Raw genomic sequence first — 17,689 nt, 5'->3', positions numbered from 1 at the left:
GGGAAACCTATCATTACGGATAAACCTATCATAAGGATAGCAAAAGCACCACCAGTTTGGCACTCTGCTACTTGCTATTATGTGGCAGAATGTCACAAAAATGCAATGCCACAAAAATGTGGCAGGATCCTGGATGACCCTGGCCTCCAAAACCCAGAGGTTTTTGAGACTTCATCACTCTTTTGGCTGGGATCCTGGTTTTCCATAGGAAACCTCTCTTATTTCATCTTCTCAGAGGCAGAGATCATGGCATTTCTTTAGAAATTTTCATAGTAAGTTATGGCTCCTTCATTTTTAAAGTCCCAATTTCCTGATTATTTCAACTTCTTGAAGGTATTAGCCCCAGAAAAATCTGAAAAAAAATCAGAAACCAAAGAAAATGAGTGAGTACAAAATTAAAAGTGAAACCTTTAATGGAATCCAGAAACATCAGACAAATTTGAGGAATTCATATGGCACTAAGGGATACTGATATGGGTGGTAGTTATTGAAGATAAAAGCTTTTTTTCTATAACATTTCTGTAAATATAAATTGAATATGATCCCATTTTATAGAAATAATTACAAGTCCTTTTCAATGGTTTCCTTCTAATCATTTGCCAACAACTTCCACCTCTGAGGGGAAAAAGTCCAACAGAAATTCCACAATGATTGTTGTCTGTATATGCAAAGTGTGGGGGGAAGTCTTGGATGTGATTTTGAGACTACTAAAAATCTAAATAGGATACAGCCATCAAGAGTCTACTTTCAAATCTGATGCAAGAACCAAACAGAATTCTCTAAATGAACCAAGGAATAAATTAGGTAGAAATCAGCTGTGCCCAACCCTTGATCCTTTCTGTCCTCTTCATTCCTGGTAGCAGTTCCTCAAAAGGCCTTGGGTCTTAGGGTCTCATAGCTCCATGGAGAAGAGTTGTCAGAGGGCATTTTACTCCACACATTTGGAGGGGTCTGTTGAGAAGTGCTTCTGACAAATGGTCATTAATCTTTTCAGGCCCTGAATATATTTTCTTTGAGTCTCATCATTTAGAACATGTGCAACATGCTTGGAAAAAATCTTTTCCCAACTGGTTCTGGCATGGATACCAACCATGGTGACTCCAATTGGCCAGGGAGCATTTCCAATGGCCATCTGAAGATAAGCATCGTTTGCCTTCACATATTCTCTCTGCAGCAAGAACTTGATAATGTTTGTTATTGATTCTTTGATATCTGCAGGAAGAGTCCTTTTCTGTAGCTTTCTGAAGAGTGGCCTCAGATAGGCTTCTGTCTGTTTGTGGGTGGCACTGTTCAGTTTGCCCTGAACGCTTTGTTTTACATGGTCTTCTCTAGCATTGAGTTCCTTAGCCCAAACTCCAAGGAGAAACTTAAGGACTTTGGTTATGATGTCCATGTCTTCTTGATCATCCCCCTTTCCTAAGGATTTTCCCAAAGCCTCTAATTCTTCAAAAGTGGTATTTTCTTCATGGACTTTCAGGTCATTCTGTGTGTCATTTTCTCCTGGTTCTTGACCACTAGCCATTTCATCAAGGTCCTGTTGATCGATCTTATCCAAAGCTGCCTTCAGGTCGTTCCTTAAACCCTTGTTAACCTCTGGTGTGAGAATCTCTATCTTTCTTAAACGTAGAAATGCGTCATAGTCAGTTTCTCCAAACAATCTCCCTGGTTCTCCTCTTTCTCTGAACTGCCTGAGGACCTGTGGCCTTGAAAGAGTCACAGGCGATTTTCCCTCTGCTGGTTCCACTTCTAATACTGGATTGGGTGAAGGTAATGGTTTCTGATCCTCCTCTTTTGGCTGTACCTTGTAGCCAGATCTTTCAAAGTAGGCCTCCTCTTCTTTTTTGGCAAGTTCACTATGTTTGAAGTATCTTTTCCCTTTCCCCAAGCAGATTCTGGTCCTCCACCAGCTTGCGCTTCTGACCGATCTCTGCTTTAAGTTTCTCCATTTTTGGCTGCCCTGGAGACCTTTAGCCAGACCCCCCACAGGGATCTCCCCTCTTTCTTTTGCTTCCCTGAAAAGCTGTTCTGCTGAGATCTGTGCATCAGCAGGGGCTTTGTTTTTCCCCTTACCCACTTTGGGGATCCACTGCTTTCTGGCCAAAGTGGAGGCTGCCAAGTTTTCCAAGATGTGTCTGTGATTCCTTCAGAGCTGTCTCTAATGTGCTGGGTCTGTCCCCCAAACTCCAGGGAAACTGCTCCCAGCAGCCTCTGGTTAGCTCAGAAGCCTCAGACAACTCTAAAGTGGATCTCCCAAATGCCTCTTCTTATACTGGATCCTGGATCTAATAAGACACCACTGGAGTTCACAAGTAGGTGTTCACAAGTAGTCACTTGTGAACTTTGGGAAAGTCACTTTGAATAGTAGGTAGTAAGCTCCTTACAAGTCCTGTCAGCTGAAAGAGACATGATGGTTCCCTGACAGGGGTCTTTTGGCCAGATGTTCTATAGTGATATGTGCTGAACTGACCAAGCAGCTCCCTGCTTGGGGCTCCTTCATTCCCTACTCCTTTTTCTCTCAGGGGGCAGAGGGAAAGCCCATTTGTGGGGGCATCTCACAGCCCTCGGCTCGGGGTTCTGTTGTGGCCAGGGGGTGGTACTCTTGTCGGAGGGCCAACACCTGGATGGCATCCAGACGATCCTTCACGAACCGGACAAGGTGGTTGAGAATACAGGGGCCAAATGTTAAGAGTAGGATTAGGATGGTGAGGGGTCCTATGAGGGACAAGACCAGGGGAGTGAGCCAGGGAGAGGTGTTAAAAAGGTGGGCGTACCAAGGGCCAAAAGCTGCTCTCTCCCTCCGTGGGCTTCTAGCCCCTCCCGCAGCTTGCTCAGGGAGTCCCTGATGACCCCTGAATGGTTAACATAGAAGCAGCATTCCTCACCTAAGGCTGCACAGAGGCCTCCTTCCTCAAGGAAGAGGGGGTCCAAACCTCGCCTATTTATGTTTGCAGGAGGTCCTGCTCAGCATAGTAGTTTACTCAGGGCACTATTGTGACAGGGGTGCAGAACTCGTGGTGGTCATTGAGGGAGTTAGGGGAGACGCAGGGCTGCAGGCCAGAGCGGAAACATAGCCAATGCGCTCCCACAGGTGGGATAAGGTATTTCCCAGTCGTGGCCGCTCGGGAGTTGTTAGGCGAGGGAGTCGCAGGAGGGTTCGGGTTAAGGGGGCTACTCGGTAAGGGGGCTGCAGGGGGGTTCGGTTTGCGGGGGTTATATGGTGCAGGGGTTGCAGGGGGTTTACAGGGGTTACTTGGGGCGGGGGCTGCAGGGGGTTTACGGGGGTTACTTGGTGCAGGGGCTGCAGGGGGGTTCGGGTTAAGTATGAGGTTGGGTCCCAAGGCCACCGGGGGGGTTGTCAAGTTCCTTTTGGATGAGGAAATGCCCCCCTCTGTCTGCCCCGTCCTCCCAGAACCTCATGCCTCAGGTTCGTCCTACAACCCAGCCATTGTGGTCGGGGGACATCACGGTGATGTTTAGCTTAGAGCAGTAAGAGGGCCGTGCTGGAGGATAGACAGATTCTGGGAACGATGGGGGTTTCGTGCACTGAATCTGGTCCAGGCTGGAGACTCTGCGGACTGAGATCCATTCATCTGGGCGGGAAGCTGTCCATAAGGAAGCATAAGTCTCACATCCCCAATATGCACAGTAAAAATGACCCGGAGAGTTGCAGTATGACTTCCCAGGGTTGGAGGCGGGGCAAAGATATATGGGGGAGGTTCCCAGGGAGCTGGGATGAGGGGTGGTTTCCTCAGTCCGGGGCACATGGTCCAGATGGGACCAAGTCACAGGGGTAGATGGCAAAAGTCGGGCTGTAGAGGTGACCACTGAGAGTAGGGTTTTGTCCTGTTCCCAGCTACTGAGGGTCCATTTCCATGGCTGGTGGGAGGACCCTGCCTGTAGAAGGGAGAGAAAACAACCAAGAGAAAGGGGGTGCGAGGGGAGAGTCATGCTGTCCGGTGAAGTTTAAGCTTCAGAGGAGTGTCAGGATGGGAAGTGGCTGTCCAGACTTCAGTAGCCTCTCGTGGGTCTGTGGTGGCCTCTGGGCGGTCTTCAGCTCTCACGTGGGAGTGGTGGATCCAAGGGCCAATTCCGTGGACCTTAAGAACTGAAGGGGTGACAAAGAGGGTTACATAGGGCCCCTTCCATCGAGGCTGAAGGTTGGCCTTGCGGTGCCGCTTAACCCAGACCCAATCCCCGGGTTTAAAAGGGTGAGGGTCCTGGGGGGGGGGGGGGTGAGGGAGGTTGGAATCGTGCCTGGAGCCTCAGCCAGAGGTCAGACTGGATCTGGGAGAGGGAGAGGACAAAGTCCGGCAATGAGGGGCTACCAGGGGTCGCATTTGGGAAAGCAGAGAGGACAGGGGGGATGGAACCATAAAGGATCTCATAAGGGGTGAGGGAGAGGGGCCCAGGCCTCTGCAGGCCTTAAAGAGGGCTAGGGGAAGGAGCATCACCCAGTCCTGGCCAGTCTCCAAAGAGAGTTTAGTAAGGATCTCTTTTAGGGTCCGATTCAGTCTTTCTACCTGGCCTGAACTCTGGGGGCTATACTCACAGTGGAATTTCCATTTGACCCCGAGACCCCCTGCCAGCGCCTGTAAGGTCTTGGCCACAAATGCAGGGCCATTGTCCGAGCCTAGAGAGGAGGGAACCCCAAACCGGGGAATTATTTCTTCCAGCAGGATCTTAGCAACTGCCTGGGCGGTCTCAGTCTTTGTTGCAAAGGCTTCAGGCCACCCTGCGAAGGCGTCTACAAGAACTAGGAGGTACCGGAATCCAAATTTTCCAGGCCGTACTTCGGTGAAATCAAGCTCCCAATGCTCACAGGGTCAGGTGCCGCAGAGGCGGGTTCCAGGGTGTGAGTTCAGGTTTGCCGGCCGGGTCAGCTGGCAGGCGGTGCACTTGTCGGCCAATTCTGTTAGGAAGGACGGAGAGCCTTGGAAGCGAATCTGTCCTTTCCGGAGTAGTTCATGGAGTTTGTTAGCGCCCAGGTGCGTGAGATGGCGGAGGCGGGTGGTCATAAGTTGGTCAGCGATTCTAGGTAAAAGCAGGTTATCAGCAGAGTCCTGGGAGAAGGACACAACCGGCCGTCCCTCCTTCCCTCTTACCCATTGGCAGTCACTGTCCAAATATTGTGGAGGGTCTGGTGGGGGGGTTCGGGATGAGGGATGGGGGGCCCGGTGGCTCTGGGTCGGCCTGGATGGGCAGCACTAGGGTATGAGCCGATCCCGCGTTGTCGCTGCCTTAGCCGCCTCGTCTGCCCAGTGGTTTCCCATGGCGGGGAGGGAAGAGCCACTTTGGTGTCCAAGAGTGTGGACAACGGCAACCGCACTGGGCTCCCAGACGGCTGCGAGGAGATCTTGGATGTCCTCAAGGTGGGCCACAGACTTCCCAGCTAGGTGACAAACCCCCTTTCCCGGTATATCGGTGCATGCACAGGCAGGGTCGCAAAGGCGTAGCGGCTGTCTGTGTATATGGTGACTCGCCTGTCCTTTGCTGCCCGCAAGGCTGCTGCCAAGGCAACCAGTTCAGCTTTCTGTGCAGACGTCCCCTCGGGGAGGGAGGCGTCCCAGATGACCTGGCCAGTGTGATCTACTACTGTGGCTCTGGCTCTCCTACCTTGCTGGGACATGAAGCTGCTGCCATCGGTGAAGAAGAGGAGGTCCGGATTGGCCAGAGGGACATCCTTGAGGTCAGGGCGTGATATCGACTCCAAAAGGATCTCTTGGCAGGAGTGCGTCTCGGTGTCGTCGTCCCCAGCGGGGAGAAGCTTGGCGGGGTTAAGGGTGGACACTACCCGGAAGGACAGCCGAGCCTCATTCAGGAGGAGTGACTGGTAGTGGGTCAGCCGAGCGTGGGACAGCCAGCGCGCCGGAGGCTGGCGGAGGACACTCTCAATGGCATGCGAGGTGGCAATGAGAAGCGGCTGGCCATGTGTGAGTTTGTCAGCATCCTTGACCAGGAGGGCCACGGCTGCGATGATGCGGAGACAGGAGAGCCATCCCGCCGAGACAGGGTCGAGCTCTTTGGAAAGGTAGGCCACCGGCCGGTCCCAGGGTCCCAGTTTCTGGGTGAGGACCCCTTTTGCCACCCCTTGACATTCATCAATGAACAGCTGGTAAGGTTTTTCTGGGTCAGGAAGGGCTAGAGCCGGGGCCTGCAGCATAGTCTTCCGGAGGTCCTGGAAGGCAATTTCCATGTCCTCCGTCCAGACCCAGTTTGAGGTTTTCCGGGCAGCAGTGAAGAGGGGTTTTGCTGTCTCTGCAAAGTTGGGCACCCAAAGATGACAGTATCCCACAGATCCCAGGAATTCCCGTACTTGCTGGGGTGATGAGGGGGTGGGGATGGAGAGGATGGCCTGGGTCATGGCTGGGGTGAGCCAGCGGAGGCCATCGTGCAGGCGATAGCCAAGGAAGGTGACCTCCCGGCGGGCTATGTGTGCTTTCTTGGCACTGACATGATAGCCGGTGGCCTTGAGGCAAAGCAAGAGGTCCCTTGTAGCCTCCTTGCAGGATTCCTCTGTGGGAGAGGCGATCAGCAAGTCAGCTACATACTACAAGAGAGTCACAGAGGGGTGTAGCTGGCGAAAAGGTTTCAAATCTTCCGCCAATGCGTTGCTAAAGATGGTCGGGCTGAGTTATAGCCCTTGGGGTAACCGACTCCATGTGAGTTGAATGGTCGAGTGGGTTTCAGGGGAGAACCATTCAAAGATGGGCTGACTAACAGCGGGCAGTGGGAGGATGAAGAAGGCATCCTTTAAGTCTAAAGTGGTGTACCAGGTCAGGAAAAGGTGTAGATTGCTAAGGAGAGTATAAGGGTTTGGGAAGGTGGAGTGGAAGTCCTCAATATGCTTGTTGACCTCACGCAAGTCCTGAACGGGCCTGTAATCCCCTGTGCCTGGTTTACGGATGGGGAGGAGTGGGGTATTCCATGGAGATTTGCAAGGCATGAGGATCCCGGAGGCCAGAAGGTGCTTAATGTGAGGTTGGATGCTGTCTCTGGCCTCAGCTGACATCGGGTATTGTTTAACCCATATAGGGGTGGCCCCACTCTTGAGGGGGATGATAATGGGTGGTTGGTTGATGGTCAGCCCAACCCCAGAAAGTTCGGCCCAGACCTTAGGAATGGAGTCCACCCACGGTCACACATGAGGGGGAATGTCCGGATGGGCTGGGTCGGAATATAGAAAGTGTTCATCCTGGAGGGCTAGAGTCAGGACTGTGAGGGGGACCCCTGAGTCCTCTGTAAGGGACACGGTCCCGCAGGAAAAGTTGATATGGGCCCCGATCTTGTGAAGGAGGTCCCACCCGATCAGGGGAGCTGGGCTCTCAGGGATGATGAGGAATGAATGGGAAACTTGGCAGGCTCCTAGGTTGACAGTCTGTGCTGTGGTCCAGGGGTATCGGCTGGACCCTGCCACCCCTTGGACCAAGGAGGTTTTGAACCTGGTCTTCCCCAAGGGTGACAGGAGGAATGAGTGTTTGGCTTTGATACCCACAAGCTTGGGAAGGGGTTTCCCCTCAATGTAAGCCATTACCCAGGACTCAGGGAGGGGACCTGAGACCCGTCCCTTTCAATCATCTTCAGCAAAGGCAATAATGTTTCTGTTAGGCCATCCCCAATCTGCATTGGAGGGACTATCCCAGCGCCTTGGGGGAGGAGGGTCCTGCTGGCCTTGCCTCATCCTGCCTTGTATTCTCTGGGGGCAGTGACTCTGCCAGTGGCCAACTTTGCCTCAGAGGAAACAGGGGCCTTGTGGGTGCTGCTCAGGTGGTTGCCCACAAGGGGGAGGATCCTGGGTTAAGGCTGCCACAAGGACCTGGGTCATTTGTTGTTGGGTCTGCATCAATTGCTTCCTAGCCTTCTCTTCCCTAGACTGGAGGTCCTGTAACTGCTTGAGTTCCCTTTCTTCTACCTCTTTCTGTCTCTGTTCCTGTCTAGCAATGTCCTCCTGTCTCAGTCAGTCAGCTCACTCCTCAGGGGTTTAAGGGGAGTTAAAAACTTTCTCTGCTACCTTGAGTACTTCGGTTAGTTACTGGACTGTGAATGCATCAGCCCTCTGGAGCTTCCTGTGAATATCAGGGGCCAACTGATTGACAAAGGCAAGAAGAACAGCTGTCTGGCTATTGGGTGCTGTCGGGTCTACCAGGGAATAGATGCGGAAAGCTTCCTTCAGTCGCTCAAGAAACGTGGCAGGGGTCTCCTCAGGGCCCTGCCTAACAAAATCAATTTTAGCCAAATTGGTGGGTTTGCGGGCCACTCCTCAAAGCCCAGCAAGAAGAGTCTGGCGGTAGGACTGAAGACTACCTTGATCAGTGGCTAAGTTCCAGTCAGGCCTCTCGGTGGGGAACAACATGGTGAGGCGGCAGGGTCAGTGGTGGGTCTCCCATTGTCCCTGAGAACCAGCTTTTTATCTTCAGCAGTGATCCTATCACGCTCCTCACTAATGAAGAGTGTGCTGAGCAACTGCTGACAGTCATCCCAGGTGGTACTATGGGTGAGAAAAACTGACTCGACCAGGTCTATTAACTTCTGGGGCTGCTCAGAGAAAGGGAAATTTTGGTGTTTCCAATTATACAAGTCAGAAGAAGTGAAAGGCCAGTACTGGAAAACAAGGGGGCCCCCTTCTGTCATGGGCCCAACAGTGCAGACTGGCAGGACAGACATAGAGGAGGGGGTTTCCACTGGAAGGGGAGGTGGCTGCTGCATTGAGCTGGAGGAGGGCTGGGCAAGCTGACTCCCTGTACGGCTGATGCCTCATTTCCATCAGGAGGAAGGGGAGGGTATACCTTCTCCATATAACCCCTAGGTGACAGAGGAGGGTCAGGGAGGGGTTCCTTGGGTGGTGGGAGAACCGAAGGCGGGAGGGGTGGGATTGGCTTTTCAGGGTTAGGTGTCTCAGGCAGACCCTTGGTCCTATTGTCCAGTGAAGCTACTAAGACATGGACAGCTTCTGTATAAGGTTTCAACCAGGTTAGGGGGGTCTAAGGCTAGATCTTGCCAGGTCAGGATGTAGGGGAACTGGTCTGGGTGCCCTTCTGGTCCAGGGATGAGGGTCCGGTTCGGGACAGCAGAGATGACACTGTTCTGCCAAGTACCTCCTCAGGGCCACCCACACCCAAAGGAAGGCCATTCTACATTACAGAAAGTCTGCAACTTTCCTTTATGGACTGTCAGACTCAGGTTTGCAGCCCTTGACTTAAAGTCGGCATAATGTTGGAGGACCAGATCCAAGGGGGTGGACTGGCTTTGACCCATATCAGGTAGAGAGGTTAAGTAGAGGATGAGGAGGTAAATTAGAGAAAGACAGATAAGGAAGGGAGTGATTCTTGGGAGTTCTAAGAATCCTGACACTGGCGATTGCTTGTCAGTGTCCGGCGCCCGGTACCTCCCTTATGGCCAAAAAACCCCAGTGTGTCCAAAAAAATCACTTATGGTTGAAAGAGAGATAAGGAGGGGAATGATACTGAGGATCTCAAAGAATCCTGATCCCAGAGGCTGCCTGTCAGCAGTTCCTGAATGAAGATGTACCTTGCCCAAAAGTTCTTAACTTAGTTAGTGTCATGGATTCCTTTGGCAGTTTGGTGGAAAACAAACAAAAACTCAGAAGATTATTTTGAATGTATGAAATAAAATTCATGATTACAAAGAAAATCTATGATTTACTATTACCGAATCCATTCCTCCCTCCACCCATACTAACCACCCCAACCCCTCCACTCTAAGTTTAAACCTTTCCCATGCCTTCTACCCCACCCCCTCCACCCTAAGTTCAAAACCTGCCCATGCTTCCAACCCTATCCTCTCCACTTAGTCCACCATAAGTTCACACCCTGCCCATGCCTCCTACCCTAACACCTCTGCATCGTTTCCCACAGCTACTGACTTCTTCCTTCTGGCATTATGGGACAACAACAAAACCTCTCCCTCAGGGTGCCCAACCCTTCCCTTTCTCATGCCTACCCCATTGAGAACAGAGCAAGAAGCCTAGAAACAGAAACAGGAGCAACAAATAATTCAGATAGTTTATTTCCTTTAAGGGAAGTTCCAAATTTCAATAAACATGGGAACTTCGAATCTATAAGACACCATATACCTTTTAACCCTGAAGATTTAAATAAATTCAAGGAAGACCTTCATGATTTGAGGAAGAACCAATATTAATTATTAAAAACGTTGGAGAACATATTCAGAACTTTTGACCACACTTGGATGGATGTTGAAAATTTATTAGAAAAATTTCTGACAAAGAGAGATAAAAATAATGTCATCTCTCTGGCTAATCAGAAGCGAGGTAGAGGAGCAAATTATTGACCAACTGAAAATCCACACTGGTACCCCAATGGTGAACCAGTTTACATAAAACTAAACCAGGCCAGAGAAGCATGATTGACAGCCATGAGAGCTTGCTCTGATAGACCTGGAAAATGGTCAAAATTTGAAAGAACCCAACAACTAATTGATGAGGCCCCCTCCCAGTTTATGGACAGACTTATTGACGTAGAAAACACATATATGGACCTTGATTTATCCAGAGAAAGGGACATTAGGCAAATACATAGGCAATTTGTTGAGGATTGTTGTTCAGTGGAAAAAGACTACTTTAAAACTAGCTGTCCTAATTGGGATTCTATGGAACTCGAAGAATTGAGGAGAGTAGCAGCCTATGTTTATCAGGGTCATGCAGAAAGATGTGAGAAACCCAATACATCAGTGGAAGACATAAATAAAGAAATTGAAATGTTAAAAGGGCAACGGAAAAATCAGGGAGAGACCATAGCCCCTTTGCAGGAATCAACAGATAAATCATTAACATGCTTTTACTGAGGAAGATATGCCATGTAATGATGGTTTGTAGGAGCTGGCTATGGGAAAAAAGAAATAATAACAACAACTTTAGAAATAACTATAGGAATCATAATGCAAATCAAAATAATGACAGTGATCCAAATGAGGGAAATGATAATACTCAACAGAATGCCCAACAACAATATATAAAAAATAGAGCTCGACCATGCTGTACTCTGAGTAAGAATCCCCATCAGAGTGAGGGATCCCAGAAAACTGCCCAAGCACCTTTATGAAGGTGTGAAGGAGGGGTGAGTGCCTTGGAATCAAAGAGTGAAACCTTTGATTTACCAGACCTTGATATTTTAATGCCAGTAATCCCTATACCTGCCCCCCAGCCCCCCCCCACCCCCACCCCCACCCCGTCCACTGCATAGTAAGGAACCTCATGTCACTTTAAAGTTGAATAATTCCTACTATGATTGTCTTTAGGACACTGGAGCATAAAGGTATAATTTTGGTAAGCAAACCTGATGAAAATTGTGACTGTATTGGCTCTCTAAATGTAGTAGGTATATCAAGAAAACCTTTAAAGGTCCCAAAACTTTCTCCTTGCATGGTATGCATTTGACCCCTAACTGCTGAACATTCTTTTCTTTTAATGCCTGGATCCCCCACAAACTTTCTGGGGATGGATTTACTATGCAAACTACAAGACAGAATAATTTGTGTCCCAGATGGCTCCTTATCATTGGAAGAACCAGAGGAATCCTTAAAATTACTCCCTGTACTTCTATCAGAGAGGCAGGAGGCAAAAGAGCCTCCCAGTTTTGAAATACCTACAGATATACCAGAGTCTTTTTGGGCCACATCTTCTTTTGATGTAGGCTTAATTAAATCAGCTCTTCCTGTGCAGATTAAAACTAAATCTAGCCCACCTCCTTCCATTCCTCAGTCTCCCCGCTCAAAAGAGGCAATTGAAGGTATTAACCCAGTAATAAACTCATTAATTGAACAGGGAATAATAATCCCTTGAAAATCTGAATAACACACGCCCATCCTGCCCGTTAAAAAAAAAACAAAAACAAAAATAAAAATAGAGCCCAATGGGAAGCACCTCTATAAATTCTATACAGGATTTGAGGGCTGTAAATAATCAAAAAAGACACTCCATAGTTTCCAACATAAATACTATTATTTCTTTAGAGTAGTGGATTTGTGCTCAGCCTTCGTTTCCATAGCCATACATGACAACTCCAGGCATATCTTTGCTTTCACCTAGAAGGGCTCAAAGTATACATGGAGTTGGCTGCCACAAGTGTTCATGGAAAGCCTGAGTTTATTTGCAGAAATTTTGAGCCAAGACACAGATAATAAAACATTTGAAAATAGTAAATCAATCAAATACGTAGATGATCTACTCTTGGTTTCAATAGATGCAGAAGCATGTCAAGAAGATAGTAAATACCTTCTTTTGGAATTGCACAAAAGAGGGCACAAGATCTAGAAGGATAAGGTTTAGTGGTATCTCCCCAAAGCAGATTATTTAGGGGTCATCCTGACTGCAGGTTGTGACAGAGGCTGGCACTAGAGAAAACATGCCAAGCTGAAGACTGTGTGAAATTGATCACCTCGACAGGGGGTGGGGCCCCAGAAGGGGACTCCTGAGGAGAGAGCAGTAAGGCTTTCAGTTGGGAGAGGTGGATAAAGACTTTCTCCTGAGGGATACTCACTTTTCCTGCTGGTGAATGGAAATCTTTTCCACCAACACTTCCCAATTGAAGGGACTTTCTGAAGAGAAAACCTGAAAAGACTTTACCTCAGCTCCTGCTGCCCAGGGGTGAGTCAACATGACTTTCTCTCAGGGGGCTCACCCTGCCAAGGCCTGAGTTCCCCCCAAGCTTGAGGAGGGAAGGAAAAGGGATTAGATAGAGACAGGTACCCCTTTTCCCCCTTTCCTTTTCCCATTCTTCCCTGCCCATTTTTTCCTATTGTATTAACTGATTGAGTTAATATTAAAAGCTATTTGTTCCCCAAGCTGAGTGTGAGTGAATGGATCAAGGGGAGACCTTGTGCTCTCAAGTAGTGGAGGGGGGACAAGAGGGACAAGAGCAAATTGGGGAGAGCAGATTAGCTAAGGAGGGAAGCCAAACCATTACATCTGCTGTCTCCTGTGAACCCCACTTTGTTGAAAGGGGGGTCTCCACTCTTTCCCCCTCTCCATAAAAAAAGTCCAAGCCTCCCTATGGGTACAAAGCTTCTCCTCTTTTATCTTTTTTTAAAAAGGGGTGCCCTCTCTATTCCTCACAAATGAATTGAAAAAGTTCAAAACTTAAGTACTCCTGCCACTAAAAAACAGTTGAGAGCAATTTTAGGAACAACAGGGTTTTATAGACAATGGATGCCTTGCTATGGGGAAATTACCTAACCCCTTATAGAACTAACCAGGGATTCAGTCCCTGAACCCTCAAAATTAGAGCCAGAACACCTGTCAGTTCTATCAGACCTAAAATGGGCCATCCTGTCTGCCCCTGCTCTAGGCATCCCAAATTACAACAAGCCATTTACTTTGTATGTACATGAGTGAAGAGGGGTAGCATCAGGTGTTTTAACTCTGACTTTGGTAACTTCTCAGCACCCAATTGCTTATTATTCTGCCCAAATGGACCCAGTAGCATCAGGAACACCACCATGTCTTACTAGTTTTGTTTTTTTTAACTAGCATTACTACTGACAAAAACTGTTGATCTAGTATTGGGATGACCATTAACAATTATGTCCCCACATGAGGTAGAAGCATTGTTGCTAAGGCACAGAACACAGGCATCCTTCGATCAGTAAATTACAGGGTATGAAATAACCTTGTTAAACAGTGAAAACATTACCTTGAAATGCTGTCCAAATCTTAACCCTGCCACCTTGCTTCCAGATTTACCAACTTGAGGAGAACCATTGCACAGTTGTGAAACTCTAGTGTCCATGGCAGAAAGGCCTCAAGATAATCTCTTGAACACTCCCTTAGACAATCCAGATCTGGTCTTATCTACTGGTGGTTCCTCTTTTATGAGGGATGGCACATGCTACACTAGAGCTGCTGTAGTCACAGAATTTGCCACTGAGTGGTCAGCTTCACTGCCCTCTAATATTAGCTCTCAAGGTAAGGAACTCATAGCTCTAAAACATGCCTGTATAATTGCCAAGGATAAAAAGGCAATAATTACATGGGTTCTAGATATGCTTTCGGAATTTCACTCAGTCAGGATGCTATGGCTGCAGAGAGTATTTTTAATCTCGGCTGGAAAATATATAGCTAATGCAGAAATTATAAAGAAGTTCTTTCTACTCTCCAGGTGCCTGAAGCCCCAGCTGAAGTTCATTGCTCCGCCCATCTGACCTTGTCTCTAGGGGAAATGATCGAGCTGATGCCACTGCAATTGGTCTCAAAATACTCCTTCATTTCTTCAGAAGAGTGATTTACAAAATGATTGCTTATGATTAGTCTAGAATCTGTAGCTCTAGAAACATCTAGGCCAAGATACCTAGACATTAGTTGGAAAATCATGTCACAACACTGATGATCTCTCATTCTACTCCTAATTTGACCAAATTTAGTCCAATTCCTTGGCCTTGCAGAACAAAATTTCATACCATTTAATAGAGCATCCCAAGCCCCACATAAATGTGCATAATCCTGGGCCATATTAAAATCCCATTCAGGATTTTCTAATGACAAACATACCACACTGTCATCTTTGGACCCTTTCACAATGAAAAGACAAAATTCCACTTGCTTTCAATTAACAGAACTTGAAGCAATTCTTTAATGTCAGTCCAACTATGGTTATATGTCCTAAATATACTTTCAAACTTTTTAATCACTATCATAGATTCCTCATTAGAGGTAGTAGCTTCATCAGTGAATATTTCAATATCTTGTAAAGAAAAAGGTGTTTGATATCTATCATTTCCATGGGCAAAGTCCACCCTTGCCCAGGTCTCCAAACTTTCCCAACTGGTGGAGGACGATCAGTCAACAAAAATAACAAATGGAAGACAGCTTAAGCATAACAGCCATGGATTGCTTTGCATCTAACAGCTGCTCCACCATCCCAATGTCTGGTCTTTATTTTTATACCCATTTTCTTGGCAGGCAGGTACACAAAATCAAAGAGAGATAATTGGAAAAGTGATGCATTAACTTTGAACAAATCACTTGATTAACATTCTATATTTTGTATTGTGATCATAGACAGAATCAAAGTTGCACACAAGATAAATGATTTCATTACAGGTGGCTTAATTTTCTCATTACCCTGTGAGAAATTCTGAGCTTACAAACAATCAAGGAAAATTACTTATTGCTTTTAATAAAATGGAATAATTAATCAGCAGTTCTTAGAAGACAATTCAGCAGTCATATCACTGAGGCTGAGGGCTACTGGGAACATAATTCAAATTTAAACTGGTGACTTCTAGGGAATTCCTGAATTACTGATTTCTGTAATCGAGTCACTGAGGCATACTGAAGCTTGATGTACTTGTACTTATGGCTTGGGCCTCTATGATTGATTTGTATACTGACTTCATGAGAATAGGCTTCTGTGAGTGGGGAATCTCTGGGCTTGGCCTGTAGCTGCGGTTTTGCTGGAAATTATGTACCTAAGTAAAAGTTAACCCATGATAGTCTTTTTGGGATTGGGTTTAAGGGTATGATCTTTTTGTGATGTTTTGAGGAATGAAATAGAGAAAGTAAACTGAGGAAACTATTTCTTTTGCAATGACTGCTGTCCTCTGGCCTGTGACTGGAGAACTGCCAGAGGGGAACCTGAAACTGCTTGGTGGTAATGGAGGTAGGAATGAGAGATACTGAGGGATGCTAGTATAGGGATGATGCCACACAGGGGAACTGCTACACAAGGGAACTGCTCTGGGGTTTGCCATTGATCCCTACTGATGGCTGATGGATCAATGTATCTTCCCTAACCTCCTCCTCCCTTTCACTCTCTCCCTTCTCCAACCCTCTCCTTCTTACCTCCCTCACTTCCCAGTTCTTCTTGAAGCCTTTGGCTTCTTCCCTCCCCCCTTGAGTAAAGTATAAAGATACTCTTTTCTTTTCCTTTTTCAAGTCAAGGGAATTATTGGGATAACAGGATAGGAAACTGAGGGAAAAGGTATGAGCATTTCCCTAATCTATATGGAGGGATAATTTGAGGGTTTGGGAAAGTAGTTCAGTCACAAACTGTGACTCTAAGCACACTGTGGTCTCCCCAGCTACCATGGATAACTCTGTCAAGGTGTCATGGTCTGATGGCTCCCAGCATATCATTAAGTGGGAACATGGGGGAAGGAGGGGAAGGCATGTAAAGACTTGTCTGGGATTCCTGGGGCCTGGCTTGTTTGGGTGGAGACAAAGCATACAGTTTGTTGTAATACAGTGGGAAAATGAGAAGAAGAGGTGGAAAGAGAGAGTGGGCAAGGGAAGAGAGTAGGTGGGCAGAGCAATGGTAAGATAGTAAGTCAGGGTAGAGAGATAGGAAGAGTGGGAGGTGTTGGAGGAGTCAAATCAGAATGGCCTGGATCAAGAAGAGTCTCATGGCAGGCAGGTTGGGAAAAAGAGAGTGTGTCCCTTTTGTCAGATTAACTGAGAGGTTTTTGTTTTGGTTGAACTGTCAAGGTGATATGCCCAGAGCCTCCAATAGGAATATTCCCTAAAATACTAGTTGCCAATGGCCAGGTTCAATTTTTCCTTAGAATTTTAAAGTTAAAAGAAAACCAAAGCAGAACCAGGCAAATTACTTTAACATCCAGGCTTTGCAGAGCTTTTGTAACTCCTTCTGTGACATGCTGCCATCTTTAGGAAACCCTGGTTCATCCTAGCTGCTTAGTAGCTTATTCAAGGAAGAAATCTAAGGGAAATTTGCTGGACATATTCTGATTTGCATTAATATTTCTCATAATGTAAAAAGGATTTAGTTGATTATTTCATCAGAAGCTACTGCTTTTATTCCTTGAGTTTACAAAAATCCCACATCTTCCTTCTCTGTCTGCTTGGGAAAATGCCTAGTCTGTCTCCCCTATGTGCTTGGACTTCTGCTATGGCTGCTGCTGCTGAGGAAAAGGTCACAACTTAAATAGGGGTTTTTAGAGTCATATATCCAGCCACAACTGTGTGGCACTGGGGTTAGAGTCTAGCAGGGGGCTCTATGAAATCAAATGGTTAAAAAATGCAATATCCGAGTGAAAAAAATAATGAAGACACAAATTTTTCCAAGTTTATTTTTAGAAGGTAACAAAGTTAGTCTAATATTAATTAAGAAAACATCAAGGAAATAAAAGGTTTAAAATGCTGAACTACAGAATTAGTATAACTAATTAATATGGCATAGTGATTATTTTTCTTAGAATGTTAGAATCAAATATAGTCATTTAACTAACTTGGCTTAATTTGATATGGTTGGATACAACTACATTTAATCTTATTTATCTTTTAACATTTTTAAACAATGCGTTTTTAATGTTAGTGAGTAGGTGGCATTGTACTAGTCTATGAGCTCCTTGTCCAGAGGGCAGGGGTATGAAGACAACCTCCCAAATGCTCATTGGGGAGTTGGGATGAGGGAGGGATCTTACATGTGCAGAAGGATTTTCTCAGGGAAGGAAGCAAGTGATGGGAAGGAAAAGAAAGGATTTTCCTAAACATGGTGGGTGCCACTGGCTCTGTACAGGAAAAGTGAATTGGGGTCAGTCAAGGCACAGGGTGGGAGCAGAGCACCCTCAGAGGTCTGGGTCCCAGCTGGGATTGGGGTGGGGTTCTGCTCCCTTTGCCACAGATAGAAGCAGTTGGTCTCAGCTGGGAAAGTGTGGTCCTCTTTAGATCTAGATACCATGAAATGATGAATTAAGGTAT

General features: G+C 47.0%; 1 pseudogene; it reads right to left on the bottom strand.

Moving 5' to 3' along the window:
* Window positions 1-916: 916 nt before the first annotated feature.
* LOC100022656 (pre-mRNA-splicing factor 18-like) lies at window positions 917-1,946 on the bottom strand (annotated as a pseudogene).
* Window positions 1,947-17,689: the final 15,743 nt, after the last annotated feature.

Source organism: Monodelphis domestica, chromosome 5, assembly GCF_027887165.1.
Source record: "Monodelphis domestica isolate mMonDom1 chromosome 5, mMonDom1.pri, whole genome shotgun sequence".
Taxonomy (NCBI): domain Eukaryota; kingdom Metazoa; phylum Chordata; class Mammalia; order Didelphimorphia; family Didelphidae; genus Monodelphis; species Monodelphis domestica.
This window is presented reverse-complemented; position numbering and strand designations above follow the sequence as displayed.